The 11,695-nt window shown below is 42.4% G+C and overlaps 1 pseudogene; it reads left to right on the top strand.

Moving 5' to 3' along the window:
* The first annotated feature begins 10,008 nt into the window (after window positions 1–10,008).
* Window positions 10,009–10,690, top strand: LOC100444859 (transcription factor BTF3-like; annotated as a pseudogene).
* The last annotated feature ends 1,005 nt before the right edge of the window (window positions 10,691–11,695 follow it).

The following is an 11,695-nucleotide window of genomic DNA, read 5'->3' as shown; positions in this document are numbered from 1 at the left end:
CATAAATTATCAAGGTATTTAGTGGCTCTAAAGAAAGAAGTAAGGAATTAATTTTCTTTCTTTGAATGCCTGAATTTACATTCTTTTTTTTTTTTTTTTTTTTTTTGAGGCGGAGTCTCGCTCTGTCGCCCAGGCTGGAGTGCAGTGGCGCGATCTCAGCTCACTGCAAGCTCCACCTCCCGGGTTCACGCCATTCTCCTGCCTCAGCCTCCTGAGTAGCTGGGACTACAGGCGCCCACCACCACGCCCGCCTAATTTTTTGTATTTTTAGTAGAGACAAGGTTTCACCATGTTAGCCAGGATGGTCTTGATCTCCTGACTTTGTGATCCGCCCGCCTCAGCCTCCCAAAGTCCTGGGATTACAGGCATGAGCCACCGCGCCCGGCCTGAATTTATATTCTTAATATCTTTCTCCTACATATATACTTCTATTTATTCATTCAACCAATATTTTGTCCAGTACAAAGACCCCTAGAATTATCCTGGAGTAGCTGACCTCAGTGACTGTTTATTGACAACCAAATCCTCCATTCTTTTGTGCTTGCAGAATCCACTTTTGTTCCATTAGCTATCCCTCAAAGAAAGTAACTATCACCCAACTCAGTGGTACCTCCTCGCCAATTGGGAGGTGGATGCCCCATTCATTTTGCCACAGTGATTGGGCTGGTTCTCAACATGTGACACATTTTAACCAGTGAGATGAGGGAGAAGTCCACTGGATGTCCTCTGGGAAAATTTCCTCACTTTTACAAAAGGTGAACACAGAAAGAGAGCATCTCTTCTTATGTTGTCAGACACTGGCATGTCTCCTCGTGATATCTAGAACCATGACTACCACCTTGAAATCAAAGCCACCCTATTGCATATGGCTGACTGATGCACTTGAGTTTGAGCTTACCCTTGGCAACATTACTTCACCTCTCTGAATTCAGTCTCTTCATTGGGAGATGGGGAGAAAGAGAGAGATTGTTCTGTATTTCTCAAATTATCATTTTATAAAGGTCATTTTAACATTAAAAAAAGACACTCAAGAAAAAAATCAAAGGTTGAATTAATTAAACCTTTTTTAAAACCTTAATATTCTGTCTTATTTTCTTTATTTCTTTGTGAAGTGAAAAATTCCTACAGACTCTGGATAGAGTCCAGAGTCCACTTAATTAAACAAGTCATATACTCATAAAACAAATAATGATGTGAATGATAGACTGGATTAAGAAAATGTGGCACATATACACCATGGAATACTATGCAGCCATAAAAAATGATGAGTTCATGTCCTTTGTAGGAACATGGATGAAGCTGGAAACCATCATTCTGAGCAAACCATCACAAGGACAGAAAACCAAACACTGCATGTTCTCACTCATAGGTGGGAATTGAACAATGAGAACACTTGGACACAGGATGGGGAACATCACACACTGGGGCCTGTCGTGGGGTGGTGGGAGAGGGGAGGGATAGCATTAGGAGATATACCTAATGTAAATGATGAGTTAATGGGTGCAGCACACCAACATGGCACATGTATACATATGTAACAAACCTGCATGTTGTGCACATGTACCCTAGAACTTAAAGTATAATAAAAAATAAATAAATACATAAATAAATAAATAATGATGTGAATATATTTTTAGTTCTATATAAGATAAAGATTCTGAAAAATCAGAGATCATTGAGGACAGAAAAGCTGGGGAGGTCGGGCGTGGTGGCTCACACCTGTAATCCCAGCACTTTGGGAGGCCGAGGCAGGTGGATCACGAGGTCAAGAGATGGAGACCATCCTGGCCAACCAACGTAGTGAAACTCCGTCTCTACTAAAAATACAAAAATTAGCTGGGCATGGCGGCACACACCTGTAGTCCCACCTACTCGGGAGGCTGAGGCAGGAGAATTGCATGAACCCAGGAGGCGGAGGTTGCAGTGAGCCGAGATTGTGCCACTGCACTCCAGTGGGTAACAGAGCAAGACTCCATCTCAAAAAAAAAAAAAAAAAGAAAAAAGGCTGGGGAACCTTCATAGAGGTGTAGAGTCATTTAGCCATGTGGCATGTGGTCAGTAGGCATTGTAAGGTGCTTCGTAATCTACTTTGACTTGATGCTTATATAGGAAACACAGAACAAAATAAGGAACATATTTCATAAATTTTTTTTTTTTGAGACAGAGTTTCGTTCTTGTTGCCCAGGCTGGAGCGCAATGGCATGATCTCGGCTCACCGCAACCTCCCCCTCCCAGGTTCAAGTGATTCTCCTGCCTCAGCCTCCCAAGTAGCTGGGATTACAAGCATGCACCATCACACCCAGCTAATTTTTTGTATTTTTAGTAGAGACGGGTTTCTCCATGTTCATCAGGCTGGTCTTGAACTCCTGACCTCAGGTGATCAGCTCACCTCGGCCTCCCAAAGTGCTGGGATTACAGGTGTGAGCCACCGCACCCAGCCCAATAGTTATTGTCTCTTACCATTATGTTGTAGGTAAAACCTTGGCATATGAAAATAGTAACTATTGCTCTCATCTGTGGAAGATCTGCTCATTTGCATCTCCCCCTTTTTCAGCAGCTCAACCTTGTTGAGTTTTGATTTACATTTGTACAAGTTTCTGATTTTGTTAAATTAATATTCAAGATCAGCAGTTTACTTAGGATCAATTTACTTAGGATAATTTTCTGTATTTTATGTTTTTGTGGTATTATTTTTTAAGTATAAGTTAGGGATCTTAACCAATAAGGCATAGTTTCTACAAATAAAGCAGACTTAGATAAATCTTGACTTGGAAATACTTTAGACCAAATGAATTATGTTTCTTTGATGCAAATTTTAAATAACAAATATTCTATCTTGTACATCACAATACAATTCAGATTTTTTCTTAATTTTAGCAGATCTCCTTCACACCTAGCCCAAGTTTTTAAGACATGTGGATTGAGAAGTCTACGTTCAAAAAGTTCTTTTCTTCCAGGAGGATGCCTGAGTAAGTGCCACTGAATTAACATTCTGTTAATACACTATAATGGGTCAACTCATTCCCTTTTAATCCAGGTTCGTAATGTAACCTGTGCACCACAGAAAAGAAATCCGTATATCATTGGATTGAAACTAGTCAGAAACTTTTAGACACACCTGGTGGTTTTAACTGGGTCAAGCAACACTGGACAATGGTGTTTTGAGAATGGCTTGAGCTGTTCCATAACCCGTGAGTGCACAAGAACAAACTTCTTAATTTTTCTAAATCAAATTAATTATGGCTTGTTTCTTCCGCAGCCTGCCCCAACCAGCACTGGGAAGACATAAAATGCCACTTAATTTTCAGGGCCTTTATCCCCTGCTCCTCCCAGTAGATCATACACAAACTCCTACTTGCTCAATCCACAGGGTGGATTAAGGCCATAGTGGCAGTGATATACCAGGTCCATCAAAAATAAACTTACCTCTGTACCAGGCACACACTCTCTATCTGTCCCATTAAGCCCCTGGGACAGGGCTGTGGTACTCAGTATGGATTCTCTGGGCATCCCTTTTTGGGGTGCTGTAGAGAGCAGAAAGCAGGTCCTCACCTCTGGTGGAACCACCACCCTCTCTCCTTATAGTGTTGGGGAGTCCAGTTCTTCTGAGTTGGGCTGCTGCCCTCTTCTTCAAACTTTGGAGTGCTTCCTGTCTCAGACAATATAGGTTTTTGTACCTCGAAGCCCGGATTTTGAAAGCAAAGAAGGAAGGAGAAATACAAAAAAAATTAGCCGGGCATGGTGGCGGGGGCCTGTAGTCCCAGCTACTCAGGAGGCTGAGGCAGGAGAATGGAGTGAACCTGGGAGGCGGAGCTTGCAGTGAGCTGAGATCGCGCCACTGCACTCCAGCGTGGGCGACAGAGCGAGGCTCCGTCTCAAAAAAAAGAAAAAAAAAGAAGGAAGGGGAAGTTTAGCCCTGTAAGCTCAGGTCTGACTTTTTGAGCATTTTGTGACAAAAACATTACACAATTTAAATTTGCCTGTTAAGTTATAGCACAGCACTAGAATATCAATAAATCCTTATTCTATATTTGTTTACACAAAAGCCTCCCTGCCAAGACCTTACCTTTTTCACTGTGTAGCTCACATATTTAGCAGGGTATCTGGTGCTTAGTAGGTACCCAAAAATTGATCAGTGAATTGGGCCTACATATAGTAGGTTTATTGGCCTACATATGCTAGCTCTCTGAGAAAGAAAGCTAATTGGCCTAAGTATGTTAGCTTTCTGAGAAAGAAGGAGTTGCGGGAATGCAAGGAAGAGAGGAAGAGTGGAGTAGAAGTTGGAGGAAAGGAAAGGGCAGGAGATAAAGAAATAAATAATTATTGAGTACCTACCATGTTTTGGCTCCTTCTTGTTACTGCATTTAATCCCCAGAAAATAACCACATAAACATTCTCATCCACATTTCATGGGGGAGGAAAGAGTGATTCAATGATTTATTAAATAATTTATCCAAGGCTGGGTACAATGGCTCACACCTGTAATCCCAGCACTTTGGGAGGCCGAGGAGGGTGGATCACCTGAGGTTGGGAGTTCAAGACCAGCCTGACCAACATGGAGAAACCCTGTCTCTACTAAAAATACAAAATTAGCTGGGCATGGTGGCGCATGCCTGTAATCCCAGCTACTCAGGACGCTGAGGCAGGAGAATTGCTTGAACCCAGTAGGCAGAAGTTGTGGTGAGCCAAGATCGTGCCATTGCACTTCAGCCTGGGCAACAAGAGCGAAACTCTGTCTCAAATAATAATAATAATAATTTATCCAAGATGACTGAGAGCTAAGATGTAAAAGGATATACCTCTGAATTCAATATCCTACTAATTTCTACAACTTTACCACTTCCTGACTGTCCAAATATTTCCAATTAATCTGGTGATAACTTGAGACTCTGTCTGAAGCTGCCTGCATTTGAAGATTTGAAATAACATGAAAATGTTCCTGTGTTTGTCCTGAGGTCACCAGGATGTGAAATGTAAGCAGCTGGAAGCCAGTTCTGAGAGATGGTTTCCATGGTGGCCAACAGTGATTGGAGCCCAGCATGACTGCCATTTTGTCTCTTCAATGACAGTTAAAATGCCCTCAGTTAACTAGTTCTGGGCATTCTAATGGCTCTGAACACACTCTTCTAAAGGAAAATGCTCCCCAGTTACTCTCTAATAACCTTTTACTGACAGGAGGCCTTTTATTAATACCAGTGGTTTTTCAACCACTGGTTCAGGGTTTCTGAACCCCTAAGAGGACTAGGCATCTGGATGTTCATGCTTTCTGGGGGAAATTATACATGACTATTCCTTAAGTTGAGAAAGAGTACTTTGTGTCCCTAGAATGTAAAGCTGCATATTCTAGATGGACAGGAGCTCTTAGGGTACAGTTTATTTCTTCATTTTCCACCTGCTTTTTTTTTAATGCCTCCTTGATGTCTCTGTGTCTATGTCTACAGAAGCCCCTTCTTCAAAACGTTGCATGACACAGCTAAAACCACCCGCTGTGTCTAAAAGTCTAATTCATTTCAATTTAATGATGCAAGGATTTCTTTTCTAGGTACACAGGTTGCTTCATGAAGTTGGATTAAAGAAGGAATGAGCTGCCCATTATTAGAGTACTAATAGAATGTCAATTCAACGTTATCTACTCAAGCATCCCACAGTGGGGAAAAAAAGAACTTTTGAATACAAACTTCTCAATCCATATGTCTTAAAAACTTGGGCTAGGTATGAAGGAGGTCAGTCAGAATTAACGAAAAATTTGAATTGTAGTGTAATGCTCAAGAAAGAACACTGGCAACTTGGAGCCTCTCAATATGCTTTCTTTATTTATCTATCTATTTATTTAGAGACAGGGTCTTGCTCCATCCCCCAGGCTGGAGTGCAATGGCATGATCTCTGCTCACTGCAACCTCCCGCCTCCCAGGTTCAAGAGATTCTCATGCCTCAGCCTCCCGAGTAGCTGGGAGTACAGGCGCTCACCACCATACTGGCTAATTTTTGTAATTTTAGTAGACACGGGGTTTCACCACGTCAGCCAGACTAGTCTCGAACTCCTTACCTCAGGTGATCTGCCTGCCTCAGCCTCCCAAAGTACTAGGATTACAGGTGTGATCCACCACGCCCAGCCTAAATATACTTTAGTTTCAGAGATGATGATGTTCTGAACTGCTAAGCTTTCCCTTCATTTAAATAATATGCAGGCCAGATATTCTGCTAACTTTTCTATGAAAGACTCTTTAAAAATGAGGACATGGCCAATTATTTTGTTCCAATGACCAAAGTGTGCTGCATCAGAGGAAATGCAACAAATATGAAAACTGGGGCTGGGAATGTTGGAAAGGGTGTAGCAGGCACCTGTTGGTCCCCACCATTCTCTTCTTTCTTGCTAGCAGGGCCCTGATTTGGTTTGGGCTGCAGAGTAGTACCCAATCTCCTCAAATGACTCAAGACCAACTGAAGTCAATTATGACAATCTCATACTCTTCATATGTTGAGTGGTCTAAGGGTGAGCTGATGTTCCATTTCTGGCCAATGAAAAAGAGAAGTCTGCTGATGTCTTCTCAGAAAAATTTTTGTCCCTGCTAACAAAGATATGTGTGGATAGAGTATTTTATCTTGAGCACCCTTTATTCTTGCTCTGGTCATTGCCTTATGATAACATAATAGAGCAGCTGCAGCCGTGTCATGCTTGTGAGTGAAAAGTCAGGAGAGTGGAAAAGACATTCATTTGTCCATTCAGCAAGTATTTACTGGGCACTTACTATTGCCAGGTCTTCTAGACTTTGGGGGATACACTAATAAATAAAACAGACAAAGTCTTACATTGGGCATTTATCCAGAGCCCTAATATTTTGGAGCAGAAGGGACATTAATGCCTTTATTGCTTAAGACACTATAAATTAAATATTTTATTACTTTCAGCCCAAAGAATTCCAATTGACATAAAACATTTATTATTACTATTATTAAAAGTTTAATGAAGTGCCTAAGCTAAGCATAGGCACTTCATTAACCTTTTGGTAACTTCCCAGATTTGCAACCTCAAAGATATATTTGCATTCATTATTCTACATGCAGAATTTACCTACCCCACCCCCGCAGAAAAGAAGGCAAGGTGGCCGGGCACGGTGGCTCATGCCTGTAATCTCAGCACTTTGGGAGGCCGAGGCAGTGGGATCACCTGTGGTCAGGAGTTCAAGACCAGCCTGGCCAACATGGTGAAACTCCCTCTCTACTAAAAGTACACAAATTAACCGGGTGTAGTGGCAGGTGCCTGTAGTGCCAGCTACTGGGGAGGCTGAGGCAGGAGAATCTCTTGAACCCTGGAGGTGGAGGTTACAGTGTGCCGAGATCATGCCACTGCACTCCAACCTGGGTGAGAGAGCAAGACTCAGTCTCAAAAAAAAAAAAAAAAAAAAAAAAAAAAAAAAAAAAAAAAAAAAAAAAAGGAAGGCAAGGTGGTTTTACATAGTAATCTGAAACAGAGAAAAGAAAGATGTGGAAAAGAAGGATAGAAAGGTGTCCATTATCCAACCCTCAGGGACACCCTGTAGAGAAGCAGGGGTTATAAATAAAAGAAAAAGCATTATGACAAGAGGCTTACAAGACAAACTGCATAGGCCAGGCGTGGTGGCTCACGCCTATATTCTCAGCACTTTGGGAGGCCAAGGAGGGCGGATCACGAGGTCAGAAGTTTGAGACCAGCCTGACCAACATGGTGAAACCCCGTCTCTACTAAAAATACAAAACTTTGCCGGGTGTGGTGGTGCGTACCTGTAATCCCAGCTACTCAGGAGGCTGAGGCAGGAGAATCGCTTGAACCCCGGAGATGGAGGTTGCAGTGAGCCGAGATCGCACCACTGCACTCCAGCCTGGGAAACAGAGTGAGACTCCGTCTCAAAAAAAAAAAAAAAAAATTAGCCAGGCATGGTGGCGGGTGCCTGTAATCCCAGCTACTCGGGAGGCTGAGGCAGGAGAATTGCTTGAACCCAGGAGATGGAGGTTGCAGTGAGCTGAGATCACACCATCGCACTTCAGCCTGGGTGACAGAACAAGACTCTGTCTCAAAAAAAAAAAAGACAAACTGCATACACAATAGCACTATGGAGCTTAGGTGCCAAATTGCTGCTTAGAGAAGAGACGAGCATGTCCCCAATCTCTGCACAGCACAGGATGGCATCTGTCAGGAATCTCAGCACAGCAGTGGAGCAGAAGTGCCAGGAAGTAGCATTCCCACTGGAGATCCTGGCCACAGTGGCTGTATTGAAGAACCACAATACAATGGTTCCTAGTAATGGACTTCAGTAATGATACAAAATTAGAGCATGTATGGACTTGTTCCTGAGCACAAGTGAAACATCCATGAAATTAGAGATGAGCTGGGGTCCTGAAATATATCAGGAAGGGATAATAAGGATGCTAAATTCAGGTCTTACTAATGTTCCTGTGACCTTGTTTACACCCACTGGCTGTGAAAGCCAAGGATGTTTAGGTTACACTGCAGTATTAAAATTATGGAAAGTGACTGCAACTTCTCTTTCTTTCATGATTTTCTAATTTACAGATAGCTCTTCTCTGTTTCTTAATTAACAATCCCTCCAAAAAAAAGTACATATATTCATTTGTTCAGTTTTAGATTGTTAGTATCCCAATCAAATTTAATCTTTTCCTAGGGAAAAGAAATAAAAATTTTAACTAGAAAGCACAGGTCAAAAGATATTTAGATGAGGAGGATGCTATGAAATTTCTTTATGGTTAGACGCTTGTAATGTCTGTTGGGTCACAGACCCCCTTTGAGACTCTGAGGACACTCTAAGCTTCTCTACAGGAAAAGGTCATTTGCAAGAGTATATCGGATGCCCATTCACTACGCTCTATCTTGGAAGCAGAGGGACCCTAGGCTTAAAGCTCTTACATCAGTCTCTGGGCTCTAGTATCCTTGGGAGGTAAGAATGTGATAAAAATGAAACTAAGTCCATGACTTTGACCTACCTCCTGGTCAGTTAGCATTGTGTGAATCCCTGACTACATTCCTAATCCTTATCAGAATCTAGCAAGTGTAGATGGATTCAGTGCTGACAAATCACCTTTCCAATTAGGGTGCCTTGCTGACACAATTAATAGTTTCATGTTCCGTTGAGTCCTACTGAAAGTATGCCCTTCCAACCCATCTGACCACCATGATATTGAAGAACCGTAAAGAGTGACTAACATGTTATACTCAGAGAAGTATCCTAATAATAGCTGTCTACACAAAAGGCATCATCAAACACTTTAGTAATGTTATCCCATTTTGGCTGGGTGTGGTGGCTCACGACTGTAATCCCAACACTTTGGGAGGCCAAGGAGGGCGGATCACTTGAGGTCAGGAATTGGAGACTAGCCTGGCCAACGTAGTGAAACTCCATCTCTACTAAAACAATACAAAAATTAGATAGGCGTGGTGGCACGCCCCTGTAATCCCAGCTACATGGGAGGCTGAGGCAGGACAATTGCTTGTACCTCGGAGGTGGAGGCTGCAGTGAGCAAAGATCGTGCCACTGCACTCCAGCCTGGGCAACAAGAGCGAAACTCCGTTTCAAAAAAAAAAAAAAAAAAAAGGAAAAAAAGAAATGTTATCCCATTTCATCTTCACATGAGCTGTATGAGATTATAAAATATGACTCATTTTGTAGATGAGAAAACTAAGGTTAAGTGATACAACCATGGTCACACACATAATAAGCGGCAAAACACATATCCCTGTCTTATGGACTGGATGCTCATGTGCCCCCATCACTCATATGTTGAAGCCCTAAACCCATAGTGTGATGGTACTAGAGAGTGAGCCTTTGGGAGGTCATTCTATTTAGATGTGGTCACGGATGTAGAGCCCGCATGACGGGATTAATGCCTTTTTAAGAGGAGGAAGAGCTGCCATCTTGTGTTCTAGCATGTGTGCGCTTCATCTCAGCTGGTCCACCGGAGACCCCCTGAAGACCAATCCTAGTCCCCGCGCGACCCCTTATCTGCTCGGACAAGATGAAAGAAACGATAATGAACCAGGAAAAACTCACCAAACTGCAGGCACGAATGCGCATTGGTGGGAAAGGAACTGCTCACAGAAAGAAGAAGGTGGTTCATAGAACAGCCACAGCAGATGATCAAAAACTTCAGTTCTCCTTAAAGAAGTGAGGGGTAAACAATATCTCTGGTATTGAAGAGGTGACTATGTTTACAAACCAAGGAACAGTGATCCACTTTAACCACCTTAAGGTTCAGGCATCTCTGGCAGCGAACCCTTCACCATTACAGGCCATGCTGAGACAAAGCAGCTGACAGAAATGCTAGCCAGCGTCTTAAACCAGCTTGGTGCAGACAGTCCGACTAGTTTAAGGAGACTGGCTGAAGCTCTACCCAAACAATCTGCAGATGGAAAAGCACCACTTGCTACTGGAGAGGATGATGATGATGATGATGATGATGAAGTTCCAGAGCTTGTGGAGAATTTTGATGAGGCTTCCAAGAATGAGGCAAACTGAACTGAGTCAACTTCTGAAGATAAAACAGGAAGAAGTTACTGGGAGCTGCCCTTTTATATTATGACTGCTTTTTAAGAAATGTTTGTTTATGGATCTGATAAAATCTAGATCTCTAATATCTTTAAGCCCAAGGCCCTTCGACACTGCAGCTCTTTTCAGTTTTTGCTTATATACAGTTCATTCTTTGCAGCTAATTAAACCAAAGAAGCCTGGGAATAAAGTTTGAAACAAAGGTTAATAAAGTTCTTTGCCTAGTTAAAAAAAAAAAAAAGAAAAAGAAGAAGAGACACAAAAGCTTCCTTTCTCTGCCATGTGAATATGTAATGAGAAGGCAGCTGTCAACAAGCAGGGCCAGGGTCCTCACCAGATGCTGAATCTGCTGGCACCTTGATGTTTGTTTGTTTGTTTGTTTGTTTGTTTATTTTTTGAGACGGAGTTTCGCTCTGTAGCCAGGCTGGAGTGCAGTGAAACCTCACTGCAACCTCCGCCTCCCTCCCCCTCCTGGGTTCAAGCGATTCTCCTGCCTCAGCCTCCCAAGTAGCTGGGACTGCAGGCATGTGCCACCATGCCCAGCTAATGTTTGTATTTTTAGTAGAGACAGGGTTTCACCATGTTGGCCAAGATGGTCTCGATCTCTTGACCTCGTGATCCGCCCACCTTGGCCTCCCAAAGTGCTGGGATTACAGGCGTGAGCCATCGTGCCCGGCCTGGCACCTTGATCATAATCAGCCTCCAGTACTGTGAGAAATAGATGTCTGTTGTTAAGCCACCCAGTCTACGGTATTTTGTTATGGCAGCCTGAACAGACTGAGGCACCCAGGATGGACAAACTTGTGCTTTTTGCATGCCAACTAATACAAATGTTATACTTTGTAATCTAAGTCCCAAGTGTCAACCCTAAATTTGAAAGGTTAATAGAAGCTCAACATAAATACTCCTAAATCTCCTGAAATGATTTCAATTAAATAAGACTGGATTTTGAGAGACATTAAAATGTATTGACATTGAATGAAAAAAAATGTGTTTTTTCACTTAATTGTTAAAATCACCCCATCTATATCCTGCCCACCTAATTCTCAACTAATAATAGCCTATTTCACTCAATGTCAGCAAAGAATACAGAATGCTGTAATCCACATGTATGTTATTTTGTTGCACATGCCTGCAAACTATAATTAGCAGATATT

The sequence above is a fragment of the Pongo abelii genome, chromosome 13 (genome assembly GCF_028885655.2).
Source record: "Pongo abelii isolate AG06213 chromosome 13, NHGRI_mPonAbe1-v2.0_pri, whole genome shotgun sequence".
NCBI classification, from domain to species: Eukaryota; Metazoa; Chordata; class Mammalia; order Primates; family Hominidae; genus Pongo; species Pongo abelii.
The sequence above is the reverse complement of the archived record's forward strand: the minus strand, read 5'-3'. Positions and strand labels throughout refer to the sequence as shown.